Genomic DNA, 18,491 nt, shown 5'->3' with positions numbered 1-18,491 from the left:
ATCAACAGGAAGTGACCCGTAAATATCCCAAAATCAGCAGGAAGTGACCTGAAAATGCCCCAAAATCAACAGGAAGTGACCCCTAAATGCCACAAAATCAGCAGGAAGTGACCCGTAAATGCCCCAAAATCAAGAGGAAGTGACCCCGAAATGCTTTACAATCAACAGGAAGTGACCGAGAAAATCAACAGGAAATAACTTGAAATGTCTTTTGTGGTCATTTACAACATTCCAATTTCCTGTTAATTTTACAGCACATACAATTGACTTCCTGTTGATTTTGGCGCCACTTCCTTTTCATTTACGGACATTCTTGAATCACTTCCTTTCCACTAACCCAAAACCAACAGGAAGTGACTTGTTAATGCCCCAAAATCAACAAGTGAACTGTAAATGCTCCAAAATTAACAGGAAGTGACTCATAAATGCCCCAAAACCAACAGGAAGTGACTTGTTAATGCCTAAAAAATAACAGGAAGTGACTCATAAATGCCACAAAACAAACAGGAAGTGACTTGTAAATGCCCCAAAATCAACAAGTGAACTGTAAGTACCCCAAAATCAACAGGAAGTGACTCATAAATGACCCAAATTAAACAGGAAGTGACCCGTAAATACCCACAAAATACAACAGGAAGTGACCCGTAAATGCCTCAAAATCAACAGGAAGTGACTTGTTAATACCCCAAAATCAACAAGTGAACTGTAAATGCCCCAAAATTAACAGGAAGTGAATGCAGGGCTGGCCCAGCCTATACGCAGACTATGCAGCTGCTTAGGGCCCCGGACGACTAGGGGGCCTCTAATCTGGCAATTGTTTAATTTATATTCTATTTTGTTTACTACAGTTTGCTTTATTTGACTTTTGTGAGTTTTGAGTCTCGTCCGCCATTTTTTTTCCAGGTTTTTTTTTGTTGTTGTCACTAACGGTTCCTATCTTTTCCCTATTAACATGACTTGTTCTGTCCTCAATAAATGCCTATTTGCCTCAAAAAAGTCAGCTAGCTCAAATGCTACAAATGCTAACATATTTAAAATTCCTATATAAAATGGCCCACACCGAACTCCACAAACTGTAGCTGTAAACTTAATCACAAACGCATAAACAAACATATATTAGCTGAAACAACTTACAGCCTTATGTGAATCAACCCGTAACCCAACGCTGCCACCAGAGGGCAGTGTATCCTCCATTATTAAACAAAATACAATCATTTTGGACTTCTTGAAGAGCTATTTTGGGGTACTTAAAGGATAAATTCCTACTTATGCGTAAATTCGGGGGATGTCACCAGTGTAGGAAAGGCAGTCAATGAGTTAAAAGTTTACTCTCTTGAGGGGAGGGGAGGGGGTGTGTCTATCTGAGAAAGGGCTTGAGCTGTGCATGCGTGAGAAAGAGAGAGTGAGCAGACAGATATTTTGGCAGGCAGCTTCTGTGCGAACAAACCAACACGCCATAGTTGGCGTTTGGAATCCGCTGGAGGAACGCTCGCCCCCGATCAAGGGTAAGGCTTTCACGTTGGCTCCTGTTTGCGAGCCATTAGCTAGCAAAGTTGATATTCATGGAATAGAGCCACTTTTTCTCCCATGTCGCCGGTGCGCTAGGGCGTGGAAAGAATGTTAGCGGAGGGATTAACTGGCGGGTGGGCGGAGCTCGTGCAGGTGGCCGCTTGTAATGTTGAGGTCAAAGGGAAGACTAGACCAGGCGAGAGTCCACTCGCACCTGTCTTACACGTGCTATAGTGCAAAACCTAAAAATGTCTTACGTATGAAAATGAAGGAAACCTTTCTTATTACAGATACGTACCGTCTTTGATTGTGATTTGTTTTTGCACTACCAAAAGTCTCCAGTTGGCGTGCTGTGATTTGACTTTGCACTAGTAATGGAGGATGTTTTTGCGTTGAACTTATTCAGGGCGCTAGACGTCCAATCCAATTCAAGTGGGAGAGTTGGCAGCGAATGAACAAATCTTGATAGGAAGTGAGCCAAAATCTACAGGAAGTGACCCAAAAATGCCCACCCAAAATGTACAGGAAGTGACCCGCAAATGCCACAAAATTAAAAAGACCCAAAATATTCTAGAAATGACCCAGAAATGCCCCAAAATTATTAGAAAGTGAACCAAAATGTACAAGAAGTGACCCGGAAATTCCCACCCAAAATCTACAGGAATGGCCTGGGAATGCCACAAAATGTAGAGGACCCAAAATCTACAAGAATTGACCCCATATATCCTAGAACTAACCCAGAAATGCCCTAAAATTATTAGAAAGTGACCCAAAATTTACAGGAAATGACCCAAAATGTATATGAAGTGACCCAGAAATGCCCCAAACGTATTAGAAGGTGACCCAAAATATTCTAGAAGTGACCCAGAAATGCCCCAGAATTATTAGAAAGTGACCCAATCTTTACAGGAATTGACCCAAAATATACAAGAAGTGATCGAGAAATGCCCACCCAAAATCTACAGGAAGTGACCCAGAAATGACCCAGAATTATTAGAGAGTGACCCAAATATTTACAGAAAGTGACCAAAAATATACAAGAAGTTACCCGGAAATGCCCACCCAAAACGTACAGGAAGTGACCCGGGAATGCCACAAAATTAAAAAGACCCAAAATATTCTAGAAATGACCCAGAAATGCCCCAAAATGATTAGAAAGTGACCCGGAAATGCCCACCCAAAATCTACAGGAATGACCTGGTAATGCCACAAAATGAAGAGGACCCAAAATCAACAGGAAGTGACCCAAAATATTCTAGAAGCAACCCAGAAATGCCCTAAAATTATTGGAAAGTGACCCAAAATGTACATGAGGTGACACTGGATTGCCCCACCCAAAATGTATGAGAAGTGACTTGGGAATGCCCCAAAATCTATAGGAAGTGTCTTGGAAATGTCAAAAAATTTAAAGGAAGTGACCCAAAATCTATAAGAGGTCAACCGCGAATGCCACAAAATTAAAAAGACTCAAAATATTCTAGAAATGACCCAGAAATGCCCCAAAATGATTAGAAAGTGACCCAAAATGTACAAGAAGTGACCCGGAAATGCCCACCCAAAATCTACAGGAATGACCTGGTAATGCCACAAAATGAAGAGGACCCAAAATCAACAGGAAGTGACCCAAAATATTCTAGAAGCAACCCAGAAATGCCCTAAAATTATTGGAAAGTGACCCAAAATTGGCAGTAAGTAACCCAAAATGTACAAGAAGTAACCCTAAATTGCCCCACCCAAAATGTATGAGAAGTGACTTGGGAATGCCCCAAAATCTATAGGAAGTGTCTTGGAAATGTCAAAAAATTTAAAGGAAGTGACCCAAAATCTATAAGAGGTCAACCGCGAATGCCACAAAATTAAAAAGACTCAAAATATTCTAGAAATTACCCAGAAATGCCCCAGAATGATTAGAAAGTGACCCAAAATGTACAAGAAGTGACCTGGAAATACCCACCCAAAATCTACAGGAATGACCTGGGAATGCCACAAAATGAAGACAACCCAAAATCTACAGGAAGTGACCCAAAATATCCTAGAACCAACCCAGAAATGCTTTAGATTATTGGAAAGTGACCCAAATATAAAGGAAGTGACCCAAAATGAACAAGAAGTTACCCGGAAATGCCCACCCAGAATGTACAGGAAGTGACCCGCAAATGCCACAAAATTAAAAAGACCCAAAATATTCTAGAAATGCCCCAAAATGATTAGAAAGTGACCCAAAATCTAGATGAAGTGACCTGGAAATGCAGACCCAAAATCTACAAAGTGACCCGCAAATGCCACATAGTAAATAAGACCCAAAATTGGCAGTAAGTAACCCAAAATATTTTAGAAGTGACCCTGAAATGCCCCAGAGTTATTAGAAAATGACCCGGAAATGCCCACCCAAAATCTACAGGAATTACCTGGAATGCCACAAAATGAAGAGGACCCAAAATCTACAGGAAGTGACCCAAAAATATCCTAGAAGCAACCCAGAAATGCCCTAAAATTTTTGGAAAGTGACCCAAATTTACAGGAAGTGACCCAAAATGTACAAGAAGTGACCCAGAAATGCCCCAAAAGTATTAGAAAGTGACCCAAAATATTCTAGAGGTGACCCAGAAATGCCCCAGAATTATTAGAAAGTGACCCAAATTGACAGGAAGTGACTCAAAATGTACAAGAAGTGACCCAGAAATGCCCCAAAAGTATTAGACAGTGACCCAAAATATTCTAGAAGTGACCCAGAAATGCCCCAGAATTATTAGAAAGTGACCCAAAATTTACAGAAAGTGACCCAAAATGTAAAAGAAGTGACCCATAAATGCCCAACCCAAAATCATACATACAGGAAGTGACCCGGGAATGCCACAAACGTAAAAATGATCCAAAATCTAAAGGAATTGACCCAAAATATTCTAGAAGTGACCCAGAAATGCCCCCAAATTATTAGAAAGTGACCCAAAATCTACAGGAATTGACCCAAAATATATTAGAAGTGACCCAGAAATGCCCACTCAAAATCTACAGGAAGTGACCTGGAAATGCCACAAAATGAAGAGGACCCAAAATCTACAGAAAGTGACCCAAAATATCCTAGAACTAACCCAGAAATGCCCTAAAATTATTAGAAAGTGACCCAAAATTTACAGGAAGTGACCCCAAATGTACAAGAAGTGACCCAGAAATGCCCACCCAAAATCTGCGGGAAGTGCAAATTTTTATTAAATTAAATTTACAAAATTAAGAGGACCCAAATCTACAGGAAGTGACCCAAAATATTTTAAAAGTGGTTATGAAATGCCCCATAATTATTAGAAAGTGACACAAAATCTACAGGAAGCGTCCCAAAAATGTACAAGAAGTGAACCGGAAATTCCCACCCAAAATCTACAAGAAGTGACCCAAGAATGCCACAATATTAAAAGGAAGTGACCCACAAATGCCGCACCCAAAATCTACAGCAAGTGACACAAAATGTACCAGATGTGACTTGGGAATGCCCCAAAATCTAATGGAAGTATATTCCACCCCAAATTAACAGGAAGTAACCCAATTAGTATGTGAAGTGACTTGGGAATGCCCAAAATCTACAGGAAGTGACAAGTGAATGCCACAAAATAATAGGAAGTGAAACAAAATATACAGGAAGTGACCCAAAATGTACAAGAAGTGACCTGGAAATGCCAAAAAATTTACAGGATGTGACCCAAAATATACGAGAAGTGACTTGGTAATGCCCCGAAATCTACAGGAAGTGACCTGGGAATGCCACAAAATTAAAAGGAGGTGACCCAAAATTGGCAGTAAGGGACCCAAAATGTACAAGTTATTCGGAAATTCCCCACCCAAAATGTATGAGAAGTGACTTAGGAATGCCCCAAAATCAATAAGAAGTGTCCTGGAAATGCCACAAAATTTTCAGAAAGTGACCCCAAATTCTACAGGAGGTGACCCAAAATGTATGAGAAGTGACTTGAGAATGACACAAAATCTAAAGGAAGTGATCTGGGAATGCCACAGTATTAAAAGTAAGTGACCCAAAATTGACTGGAAAGGACCCTGAAACGCCTCACCCAAAATGTATGAGAAGTGACTTGGGAATGCCACAAAAAAAGTCACCCAAAATCTAAAGGAAGTGACCTGGAAATGCCAAAAATTTTATAGGAGGTAACTCAAAATGTATGAGAAGTGACCTGGGAATGCCCCAAAATCTATAGGAAGTGACTTGGGAATGCCACAAAAAAAGGAAGTGACACAAAGTCTACAGGAATTGACCTAGAAATGCCCAAAAAAATTACAGGAGGTGACCCAAAATGTAAGAGAAATGACCTGGGAATGCCCAAAATCTAAAAGAAGTGACTTGGGAATGCCACAAAAAAAAAGGAAGTGGCCCCAAATCTACAAGAATTGACCTGGAAATGCAAAAAAAATTACAGGAAGTGACCCAAAATGTACGAGAAGTGACCTGAGAATGCCCCAAAGTTGACAGGAAGTGACCCAAAATGTACAAGAAGTGACTTGGGAATGCCACAAAAAAGTGACCCAAAATCTAAAGGAAGTGACCTGGAAATGCCAAAAATTTTATAGGAGGTAACCCAAAATGTACGAGAAGTGACTTGGGAATGCCCAAAATCAACAGGAAGTGACTTGGGAATGCCACAAAAAAGGAAGTGACCCAAAATCTACAGGAATTGACCTGGAAATGCAAAAAATACTACAGGAGGTGACCCAAAATGTACGAGAAGTAACCTTGGAATGCTCCTAAGTTGACAGTAAGTGACCCAAAATGTACAAGAAGTGACTTGGGAATGCCCCAAAATCTAAAGGAAGTGACCTGTAAATGCAAAAAATTTTATAGGAGGTAACCCAAAATGTATGAGAAGTGACCTGGGAATGCCCCAAAATCTATAGGAAGTGACTTGGGAATGCCACAAAAAAGCAAGTGACCCAAAATCTACAGGAATTGACCTAGGAGTGCCCCAAAAAAATTACAGGAGGTGACCCAAAATGTAAGAGAAGTGACCTGGGAATGCTCCAAAGTTGACAGGAAATGCCCCCTAAATTCCCCACCCAAATTGTCTGAGAAGTTACTTGGGAATGGCCCAAAATCTATAGGAAGTGACTTGGGAATGCCACAAAAAAGGAAGTGACCCAAAATCTACAGGAATTGACCTGGAAATGCAAAAAATACTACAGGAGGTGACCCAAAATGTACGAGAAGTAACCTGGGAATGCTCCTAAGTTGACAGGAAGTGACCCAAAATGTACAAGAAGTGACTTGGGAATGCCCCAAAATCTAAAGGAAGTGACCTGTAAATGCAAAAAATTTTATAGGAGGTAACCCAAAATGTATGAGAAGTGACCTGGGAATGCCCCCAAATCTATAGGAAGTGACTTGGGAATGCCACAAAAAAAGCAAGTGACCCAAAATCTACAGGAATTGACCTAGGAGTGCCCCAAAAAAATTACAGGAGGTGACCCAAAATGTAAGAGAAGTGACCTGGGAATGCTCCAAAGTTGACAGGAAATGCCCCCTAAATTCCCCACCCAAATTGTCTGAGAAGTTACTTGGGAATGGCCCAAAATCTATAGGAAGTGACTTGGGAATGCCACAAAAAAGGAAGTGACCCAAAATCTACAGGAATTGACCTGGAAATGCAAAAAATACTACAGGAGGTGACCCAAAATGTACGAGAAGTAACCTTGGAATGCTCCTAAGTTGACAGTAAGTGACCCAAAATGTACAAGAAGTGACTTGGGAATGCCCCAAAATCTAAAGGAAGTGACCTGTAAATGCAAAAAATTTTATAGGAAGTAACCCAAAATGTATGAGAAGTGACCTGGGAATTCCCCAAAATCTATAGGAAGTGACTTGGGAATGCCACAAAAAAAGCAAGTGACCCAAAATCTACAGGAATTGACCTAGGAGTGCCCCAAAAAAATTACAGGAGGTGACCCAAAATGTAAGAGAAGTGACCTGGGAATGCTCCAAAGTTGACAGGAAGTGACCCCTAAATTCCCCACCCAAATTGTCTGAGAAGTTACTTGGGAATGCCCCAAAATCTATAGGAAGTGACTTGGAAATATCACAAAATTTACAGGAAGTTACCCAAAATCTACAGGAGGTGACCCAAAATGTAAGAGAAGTGACTTGGGAATCCCTCGCAGTAAATGTTTACAGGAAGTGACCTGGGAATGCCCAAAATGTACATGAAGTGACTCAAAATGGGCAGGTTGATACTACGGTTTTGAGCCTGGGGCAACCTCCGCGGCTGGAAGAACACAACGTGACAAGAAAACATTGCTAGCGTCGCGCACGTAACGTGTTCTCACTTGTCTCACATTCCGCTTTTGACTCGTGTCGTTTGTTCAGGACTCGTCGAGTCAATTGCGTGATTCCGCGTGGGGGTTTTGGTTTGGTTAGCTTATGGACGCCGTGTCTCATCGTGTCGTAGCGCTCAGTGTGTATGCATGCTAACAAAGCACATAGCAGTTAGTCAGGAGCATGATGCTAACATTTAAGCAGAGCTCCCACTCTAATACCCACTCATTGTGTAGGGTCGGCTGGGCACGTTAGTTCATTCGCCCCTCCCAGTCCAAATGGATGGGATGTCTAGCTAGTGCTAATAGTTATTAGCTATAGCTAATAATAATAATAATTAGCTAGTAATAGCTAATAGCTAGTCTCATACTGTCAATGGCATTTACAGTTTAATTGAATTGGACGTCTGTTGTTGCCAATGGAAGCCAAAGAGTTCATTTTGGATTGTTTCCTACTGATTTGTGGTTGGGTCACTTCTGTTACATTTTGGGTCATTCCGATGTCACTTCCTCTTCATTTTGTATAACTTCCTATTAATTTGAATTAATTTGAAGTTTCCGGGTCACTTCCTGCCCATTGGTCACTTCATTGGACGATGACAACGATGGAAGTGGCCCAGAACGGTGACCAAAAATCAATAGAAATTGACCTGTAAGTGCCCAAAACAAACACAAAGTGACCCAAAATCGACAGGAAGTGACGTCAAATGTACAGCAATTGATCCAGGAATGCCGCCAAAATCATCAGAAAGTGTCCCAAAACCAACAAAGATGCCCTGTAATCAACGTAAAGTGACCCGGAATTAACAGGATGCCCCAAAATGTATAGGAAGTGACCCAAAATTCCCCACCAAAAAACAAAAATGGACCCGAAAATCATCAGGAAGTGAGCCGGAAATGCCCAACATAAAACGGAAATTGACCCGAAATCATCCGAATGGGACCCAGAATGTACAGGAGGTAACCCGGAAATATCCCCAAATCGTCAGAAGTTGCCCTATAATCGACGATAAGTGACCCGGAATCAACAGGATGCCCCAAAATTGTCAAAAAGTGACTCAAAACCACCAAAACGGACCTGAAATCCACATGAAGAATGCCCAAAACAAACAGAGAGGGACCAAAAAATCATCAGGAAGAGATCCAAAATGTACAGGAAGTGACATAGCTTTGCCCCAAAAAAATCATCCAAAAAGCACCAAAACTAACAGGAATGGACCCAAAATTACCTCTAGGTGACCCGGGAATGCCCCAAAATCGTCAGAAGGCGCCCTTTAATCAATGTAAAGTGACCCGGAATCAACAGGATGGCCCAAAATGAACAGGGAGTGACATGGGAATGCCCCCAAATCATTATAAGGCGACTCAAAACCAACCAAAACGGTGCCAAAATCAACAGGAAATTAGCCAGGAATTGACATGGCTATGCCCCCAAAAAACAAAAAAATCCAAAAGTGCACCAAAACCAACAGAAATGGACCCGAAATCAACTTTAAGTGATCCGGGAATGTACAGGAAGTGACCCGGGAATGCCCCAAAATCATCAGAAGATGCCCTATAATCAACTTTAAGTGACCCGGAATTAACAGGATGCCCCAAAATGAACAGGAAGTGACATCGGAATCCCCCAAAATCGTCAAAAAGTGACTCAAAACCACCAAACCGGACTTGAAATCGACATGAAGTGAGCCGGGAATGCCCAAAATAAACAGAAAGGGACCAAAAAATAAACAGGAAGTGATCAAAAATGTACAGGAAGTGACATGGCTATGCCAAAAAAAAAAAAAAAATCCAAAAGTGCACCAAAACCAACAATAATGGACCCGAAATCAACTTTAAGTGACCCGGAAATGTACAGGAAGTGACCCAGGAAAGCCCAAAAATGATCAGAAGGTGCCCTATAATCAACGTAAAGTGAACCGGAATCAACAGGATGCCCCAAAATTAACAGGAAGTGAAGTGGGAATGCCCCAAAACGAACAGGAAATGACATGGGAATCCCCCAAAATCATCAAAAAGTGACTCAAAACCACCAAAACGGACTTGAAATCAACATGAAGTGAGCTGGGAATTCCCAAAATAAACAGAAAGGGACCAAAAAATAAACATGAAGTGATCAAAAATGTACAGGAAGTGACATGGCTATGCAAAAAAAAGTGACCCGGGAATGCACAAAAATTCAGAAAATTCAAAAAATCAGAATGTGCCCTATAATCTATGTAAAGTGAACCGGAATCAACAGGATGCCCCAAAATGAACAGGAAGTGACATGGGAATGCCCCAAAATGAACATGAAGTGAGCCAGGAATGCCCAAAATATCATCAGGAAGTGATCACAAATTTACAGGAAGTGACATGGCTATGCCCCAAAAAATCATCCAAAAGTGCACCAAAACCAACAGAAATTGACCTGAAATCAACTGTAAGTGACCTGGGAATGCCCCGAAATCATTAGAAGGTGCCCTATAATCAACGTAAAGTGACCCGGAATCAACAGGAAGCCCGAAAATGAACAGGAAGTGACATGGGAATGCCCTAAAATCGTCAAAAAGTGACTCAAAAACAACCAAAACGGACCTGAAATCAACATGAAGTGAGCCAGGAATTCCCAAAATAAACAGAAAGGGACCAAAAAATCAAAAGGAAATGGTACAAAATGTACAGGAAGTGACATGGCTATGCCCCAAAAAAATATCATCCAAAAGTGCACCAAAACCAACAGAAATGGACCCGAAATCAACTTTAAGTGACCCGGAAATGTACAGGAGGTGACCCGGGAATTTCCCAAAATCATCAGAAGATGCCCTATAATCAACGTAAAGTGAACCGGACTCAACGGGATGCCCCAAAATGAACAAGAAGTGACATGGCTATGCCCCAAAAAATCATCCAAAAGTGCACCAAAACCAACAGAAATTGACCTGAAATCAACTCTAAGTGACCTGGGAATGCCCCGAAATCATTAGAAGGTGCCCTATAATCAACGTAAAGTGACCCGGAATCAACAGGATGCCCGAAAATGAACAGGAAGTGACATGGGAATGCCCCAAAATCGTCAAAAATGACTCAAAAACAACCAAATCGGACCTGAAATCAACATGAAGTGAGCCGGGAATTCCCAAAATAAACAGAAAGGGACCAAAAAATCAACAGGAAATGGTACAAAATGTACAGGAAGTGACATGGCTATGCCCAAAAAAAATATCATCCAAAAGTGCACCAAAACCAACAGAAATGGACCCGAAATCAACTTTAAGTGACCCGGAAATGTACAGGAGGTGACCCGGGAATTTCCCAAAATCATCAGAAGATGCCCTATAATCAACATAAAGTGAACCGGACTCAACGGGATGCCCCAAAAGGAACAAGAAGTGACATGGCTATGCCCCAAAAAATCATCCAAAAGTGCACCAAAACCAACAGAAATTGACCTGAAATCAACTTTAAGTGACCTGGGAATGCCCCGAAATCATTAGAAGGTGCCCTATAATCAACGTAAAGTGACCCGGAATCAACAGGATGCCCGAAAATGAACAGGAAGTGACATGGGAATGCCCCAAAATCGTCAAAAAGTGACTCAAAAACAACCAAAACGGACCTGAAATCAACATGAAGTGAGCCGGGAATTCCCAAAATAAACAGAAAGGGACCAAAAACTCAACAGGAAATGGTACAAAATGTACAGGAAGTGACATGGCTATGCCCCCAAAAAAAATCATCCAAAAGTGCACCAAAACCAACAGAAATGGACCCGAAATCAACTTTAAGTGACCTGGAAATGGTGGAGGAGGTGACCCGGGAATTTCCCAAAATCATCAGAAGATGCCCTATAATCAACGTAAAGTGAACCGGACTCAACGGGATGCCCCAAAATGAACAAGAAGTGACATGGGAATGCTCCAAAATCATCAAAAAGCGACTCAAAACCAACCAAAACGGACTCAAAATCAACAGAAAGTGAGCCAGAAATGCCCCAAATAAACAGACGTGGGCCAAAAAATCAACAGGAAGTGATGAAAAATGTAAAGGAAGTGACATGGGAATGCCCAAAACAATCACCCAAAAGTGCACCAAAACCAACAGAAATGGACCCGAAATCGACTTAAAGTGACTTTGAAATCAACACGATGGCCCCAAATCATCTGAAAGTGACCCGAAATCAACGAGGAGACCCAGCAATGGAACCGGGAGGGGCCGATCAACAAATTTCCGGTCCAAATGAATTGGTCAACGGCAATCAATAAGTTGACAAAAAAGTACCAATCAATTGTAATATGCTCAACTCTTTTGATGCCACTGAGGACGCTAGAAGTCCAATCCTGCTTTTGCTGTGAACGGAAATGCGTTTGTCACTCGTAGCCGTACGTCTACTTCCGTCAAACGTGGGAAATACAACAACAAAAACAAACAAGCGTGAGTGGGAAGAAGTTGATGCTACAAGGCCAAAACGCGTCAAGTAGGCAGGTCGGTTTTAGCGGGCGATGATTCATGCAAACCGGTCCAGCCTGAACGACGGCCTGCCTGTCGCCTACACTGATATCTTTGCAGACGGGCAAATTCCCAAAATGGCTTCTTTGATGGTCCTAGAAATTCTCCCCAAACTTTCCCATTCATTTCCGATGGTCCTATTTGCATTTCCATTGACAGAAAGTGACCCGAAAATAACCCAAATCAACAGGAAATTACTTAAAAATGCCCCGAATCAACAGGAAGTGACCTGTATCAAAAGGGAGTGCCCCTAAAATGCCCCAAATCAACAGGAAGTGACCTAAAAATGACCTCAAATCAACAGGAAGTGACCTGAATCAACAGGAAGTGACCCTGAAAATCCCAATATCAACAGCAACTTGCCTAATAACAACAGGAAGTGACCCGAAAATGCCTCGGAATCAACAGGGAGTGATGCGATGTGTACAGGAAGTAATGTCAAAATGCCCCCAAATACACAGGAAGTGACACCTAAAAATGATCCAATATCAACAAGAAGTGACCCTGAAAGTCCCAAAATCAACAGGAAGTGATCTGATAACAACAGGAAGTGAGCCCCCAAAGTGCCCAAAATCAACAGGAAGTGACCCGATAACACCAGGAGGTGACCTTGAAAATGCCTCCGACTCGACCTTGAAAATGCCTCCGACTCAACAGGAAGCGACCCGATATCTACTGGAAGTGATCTCAAAAGGAAGTGACACTTTAATTCCCTCACTTTCACAGGAAGCGAGCCAATATCAACAGGAAGTGACCCCGAATTGTCCCCAAAAGCAACAGGAAGTGACCCTGAAATTCCCCCAGGCAAACAGGAAGTGACCTGCTATAAGCAAGTGATCCTGAAATACACCACAATCAACAGCAACTGACCCAATAACAACAGGAAGTGACCCAAAAATGCCCCAAATCAACAGGAAGTGACCTGTATCAACAAGTGATCCTGAAATACACCACAATCAACAGCAACTGACCCATTAACAATCGGAAGTGACCCTAAAATGCCACAAATCAACAGGAAGTGACCTAAACATGACCCGAAATCAACAGGAAGTGACCCGAATCAACAGGAAGTGACCCTGAAAGTCCCGAAATCAACAGGAAGTGATCTGATAACAACAGTAAGTGACCCCGAAATGCTCCCAAAACAAAAGGAAGTGAACTGATAAAAATAGGAACAGACCTCAAAATTCCCCCAAATCAACAGGAAGTGACCTGCTATCAACAAGTGATCCTGAAATACCCCACAATCAACAGCAACTAACCCAATAACAACAGGGAGTGACCCTAAAATGCACCAAATCAACAGGAAGTGACCTAAAAATGACCAGAAATCAACAGGAAGTGACCCTGAAAATCCCAATATCCACAGCAATTTACCTAATAACAACAGGAAGTGACACGAAAATGCCTCGGAATCAACATGAAGTGATGCGATGTCTACAGGAAGTGATGTCAAAATGTCTCAAAATAAACAGGACGTTACACCTAAATTCCCTCATATTTACAGAGTGACCCCGAAATGCCCCCCAATCAACAGGAAGTGACCTAAAAATGACCCAACATCAATAGGAAGTGACCCTGAAAGTCCCAAAATCAACAGGAAGTGATCTGATAGCAACAGGAAGTGAGCCCCCAAATTGCCCCAATCAACAGAAAGTGACCCAATAACACCAGGAGGTGACCTTGAAAATGCCTCCGACTCAACAGGAAGTGACCCGAATATCTACTGGAAGTGATCTCAAAAGGAAGTGACACTTAAATTCCCCTATTTTAACAGGAAGTAAGCCAATATCAACAGGAAGTGACCCCGAATTGTCCCCAAATGCAACAGGAAGTGACCCTGAAATTCCTCCAAGCCAACAGGAAGTGACCTGCTATCAACAAGTGATCCTGAAATACCCCGCAATCAACAAGAAGTAACCTAAAAATGATCCAACATCAACAAAAAGTGACCCTGAAAGTCCAAAAATCAACAGGAAGTGATCTGATAACAACAGGAAGTAAGGCCCAAAAGTGCCCCAATTCAACAGGAAGTGACCCAATAACACCAAGAAGTGAGCTTGAAAGTGATCTAAACATGACCCGAAATCAACAGGAAGTGAGCTGAATCAACAGGAAGTGATCCTGAGAGTCCCAAAATCAACAGGAAGTGATCTGATAACAACAGTAAGTGACCCCGAAATGCTCCCAAAACAACAGGAAGTGAACTGATAAAAATAGGAACGGACCTCAAAATGCCTCCAAATAAACAGGAAGTGACCTGAAATCAACAAGTGATCCTGAAATACCCCTCAATCAACAGCAACTGACCCAATAACAACAGGAAGTGACCGTAAAATGCCACAAATCAACAGGAAGTCACCCCAAAATGCCCCGAATCAACAGGAAGTGACCTGTATCAACAGGAAGTGACCCTAAAATGCCCCAAATCAACAGATAATTACTTAAAAATGACCCAAAATCAACAGGAAGTGGCTTGAATCAACAGGAAGTGACCTAATAACAGGTAGTGACCCTAAAATGCCTCGGAATCAACAGGGAGTGATGCGATGTCTACAGAAAGTGATGTCAAACCAACAGGAAGTGACCTAAACATGACCTGAAATCATCAGGAAGTGACCTGAATCAACAGGAAGTGACCCTGAATGTCCCGAAATTAACAGGTCGTTATCTGATAACAACAGGAAGTGACCCCGAAATGCTCCCAAATCAACAGGAAGTGACCTAATAACGACAGGAAGGGTTCCTAAAATGCCTCTGAATCAACAGGGAGTGATGCGATGTCTACAGGAAGTGATGTCAAAATGTCTCAAAATAAATAGGAAGTGACACCTAAATTCTCTCATATTTCAGGAAGTGACCCCGAAATTCCTCCAAATCAACAGGAAGTAACCTAAAAATGATCCAACATCAACAAGAAGTGACCCTGAAAGTCCCGAAATCAACAGGAAGTGATCTGAGAACAACAGGAAGTGACCCCTGAATGCCCCAAAATCAACAGGAAGTGACCTGATATACCAAACCAACACAGCAAAACTACCATGGCAAACGGAATCGCCATATTGTTACATCCCTACTTGCTTCATCGAGGGCAGCGGTGCCCAATCCCGGTCCTCGAGAGCCCCTATCCAGCTTGTTTTCCGTGTCTCCCTCCTTTAACACACCTGAATCAAATGATCAGCTCATCAGCAAGCTCTGCAGCAGCCTGATAACGATCCTGATTAGTTGATTCAGGTGTGTTAGAGGAAAACATGGAAAACAAGCTGGATAGGAGCTCTCGAGGACCGGGATTGGGCACCCCTGATCTAGTGTGTTTGTTGGGCTTGGCATGATGAGTCACAGCTGCCACGAGTCTCCACGCTAACTTTAGCCTGTTTAGCTAAGCTAGAGCCAGCCGTCATTACCTAAATAAAGTGGAGTTGAAGTGTCCCAGTGTGTCATGCCAGAGCTGATATTTTTACTGGGTCGGATCCAATGACGCCGCCCAGCCACCTCTGAATTTCTTGGCATTTTTACTGCAATTTGTAGGCTTGCCTTGAATAATGTACAATGAAGGGTCAAAATCTGAGTGATGCTTGGCTCGCCCATTAGATTTTCACTTACTTCCTGTTGATTTGAGGGCATTTTGGCGTCACTTCCTGTTGATTTTGGGTCACTTCCTGTGAATTTGGGGGCATTTTGGGGTCACTTCAGGTTGTTATTGGGTTAGTTGCTGTTGATTGTGGGGTATTTCAGGATTACTTGTTGATAGCAGGTCACTTCCTGTTGGCTTGGGGGAATTTCAGTGTCACTTCCTGCTGCATTTGGGGACAATTCGGGGTCACTTCCAGTTGATATTGGCTCACTTCCTGTTAAAATGAGGGAATTTAAGTGTCACTTCCTTTTGTATCACTTCCAGTAGATATCGAGTCACTTCCTGTTGAGTCGGAGGCATATCAAGGTCACTTCCTGGTGTTATTAAGTCACTTCCTGTTGATTTGGGGCATTTCAGGGTCACTATCTGTTGATACAGGTAACTTCCTGTTGAATCGGGGCATTTTGGGGTCACTTCCTGTTAATTTGGGGCATTTTAGGGTCACTTCCTGTTGTTATTGGGTTAGTTGCTGTTGATTGTGGGACTTTCAGGGTCACTTCCTGTTGATGTTGTATTTGGAGCCATTTTAGGATCACATCTTGTAGATATCGGGTCACTTCCTGTTAAGTCGGAGGCATTTTCAAGGTCACCTCCTTGGTGTTATTGGGTCACTTCCTGTTGATTTGGGGCACTTTGGGGGCTCACTTCCTGTTGTTATCAGATCACTTCCTGTTGATTTTGGGACTTTCAGGGTCACTTCCTGTTGATGTTGGGTTTGGAGCCATTTTAGGATCACTTCTTGTAGATATCGGGTCACTTCCTGTTGAGTCGGAGGCATTTTCAAGGTCACCTCCTTGGTGTTATTAAGTCACTTCCTGTTGATTTGGGGCATTTCAGGGTCACTATCTGTTGATACAGGTAACTTCCTGTTGAATCGGGGCATTTTGGGGTCACTTCCTGTTGATTTGGGGCATTTTAGGGTCACTTCCTGTTGTTATTGGGGTAGTTGCTGTTGATTGTGGGGTATTTCAGGATTACTTGTTGATAGCAGGTCACTTCCTGTTGGCTTGGGGGAATTTCAGGGTCACTTCCTGTTGCATTTGGGGACAATTCGGGGTCACTTCCAGTTGATATTGGCTCACTTCCTGTTAAAATGAGGGAATTTAAGTGTCACTTCCTTCTGAGATCACTTCCAGTAGATATCGGGTCACTTCCTGTTGAGTCGGAGGCATTTTCAAGGTCACCTCCTTGGTGTTATTGGGTCACTTCCTGTTGATTTGGGGCACTTTGGGGGCTCACTTCCTGTTGTTATCAGATCACTTCCTGTTGATGTTGGGTTTGGAGCCATTTTAGGGTCACTTCTTGTAGATATCGGGTCACTTCCTATTGATTCTGAGGCATTTTGAGGTCAGTTCCAGTAGCTATCGGTTCACTTCCTGTTGATTTTTCGGGGCATTTTAGCGTCACCTACTATTGATATGGGCTCACTTCCTATTGATTTGGGGCATTTCAAGAGGACACTTCCTGGTTATATTATGTTTATTATGTTATGTTTATTATTATGCTTATGTTGATTTTCAAGCATTTTGGGGTCACGAAAAGGCAAATAGGTCCATTGGAAATGAATGGGAAATTTTGGAGCACTTTTAGATAAATTGGAGGGGGGGCATTCCCATGTCACTTTCTGTACATATTGGGTCCCTTCCTGTTCATTTTAGGGCATTCTGTTGATTTTAAGCTCACTTCAAGTTCATTACAGGGCACCAAATTTCGGTTTTGAGCCACTTTCTGATGATTTTTTTGGGCGTTCCCGGGTCACGTCATGTACACTGTGTCGTTTCCTGTTGATTTTGGGGCATTCCCGGTTCACTTGTTGTACATTCAGGGTCACTTTCTGGTGATTTCTGGGTCGCTTTCCGTTCATTTTGGTGTATTCTGAAAAGCGTTTGGAACATACTTAGGAGCCTCTTGTTCTTAAAATTGACGATGATGACGTTTATACTGAAAATTTTCTACAACAAACTCAAACAGGGGAATTTTATTCTGAAAATCTTCCAGAACAAACTCACATAGGGGGCTTTTATTCTGAAAAACTTCCAGAACTCACTCACGCAGTGCATCTTAATTCTGAAAAGCTTCCAGAACAAGTAGACGTAGATAACTTTTATTCTGAAAAGCGTTTGGAACAAACTCACTCTGGAGCCTCTTATTTTGAAAATTGATTCCAGGTCGCTTTGTGTTAATGTTAGGTCACATTCTGCTGATTTTGGGGCATTCCCAGGTGAATTCCTTGTTGATTTTGTGTCACTTTCTCTTTGTTTTAGGCACTTGCGGGTCAATTTCTAATGATTTTTTTGGGTCAAAATTTTAGGGTTTTTTAGAGTCACTTCCCAGCCGCCCCAGTCAAATTGGATTGGATGTCTATCGCCATCAATGGGAGTGAAACATGATCATTCAATGCCAGCCTTTTGAAATGAAATTATGCTTAAAGTCAATGGATCATAATAGGGAGAAAATCCAGAGGTGAAAGGATAGTGAAATATAAATATCCATATTACTCTACTGAAACAACAGAATAAAAAAGTCAAGAAAATCACAATCAAGATACTCG

At 42.0% G+C, this 18,491-nt stretch overlaps 1 protein-coding gene across 1 annotated transcript in view; it reads left to right on the top strand.

Annotated features, from left to right (window-relative positions):
• Window positions 1-1,388: 1,388 nt before the first annotated feature.
• LOC130920122 (uncharacterized) overlaps window positions 1,389-18,491 on the top strand; it is a 40,969-nt gene continuing 23,866 nt past the window's right edge. The window contains exon 1 of the mRNA XM_057843050.1: window positions 1,389-1,505. The gene's annotated coding sequence lies outside the window, so the exon portion shown is untranslated. The remainder of the gene's footprint in view (window positions 1,506-18,491) is intronic.

Source organism: Corythoichthys intestinalis, chromosome 1 (assembly GCF_030265065.1).
Source record: "Corythoichthys intestinalis isolate RoL2023-P3 chromosome 1, ASM3026506v1, whole genome shotgun sequence".
Classification (NCBI taxonomy): Eukaryota; Metazoa; Chordata; class Actinopteri; order Syngnathiformes; family Syngnathidae; genus Corythoichthys; species Corythoichthys intestinalis.
The sequence above is the reverse complement of the archived record's forward strand: the minus strand, read 5'-3'. Positions and strand labels throughout refer to the sequence as shown.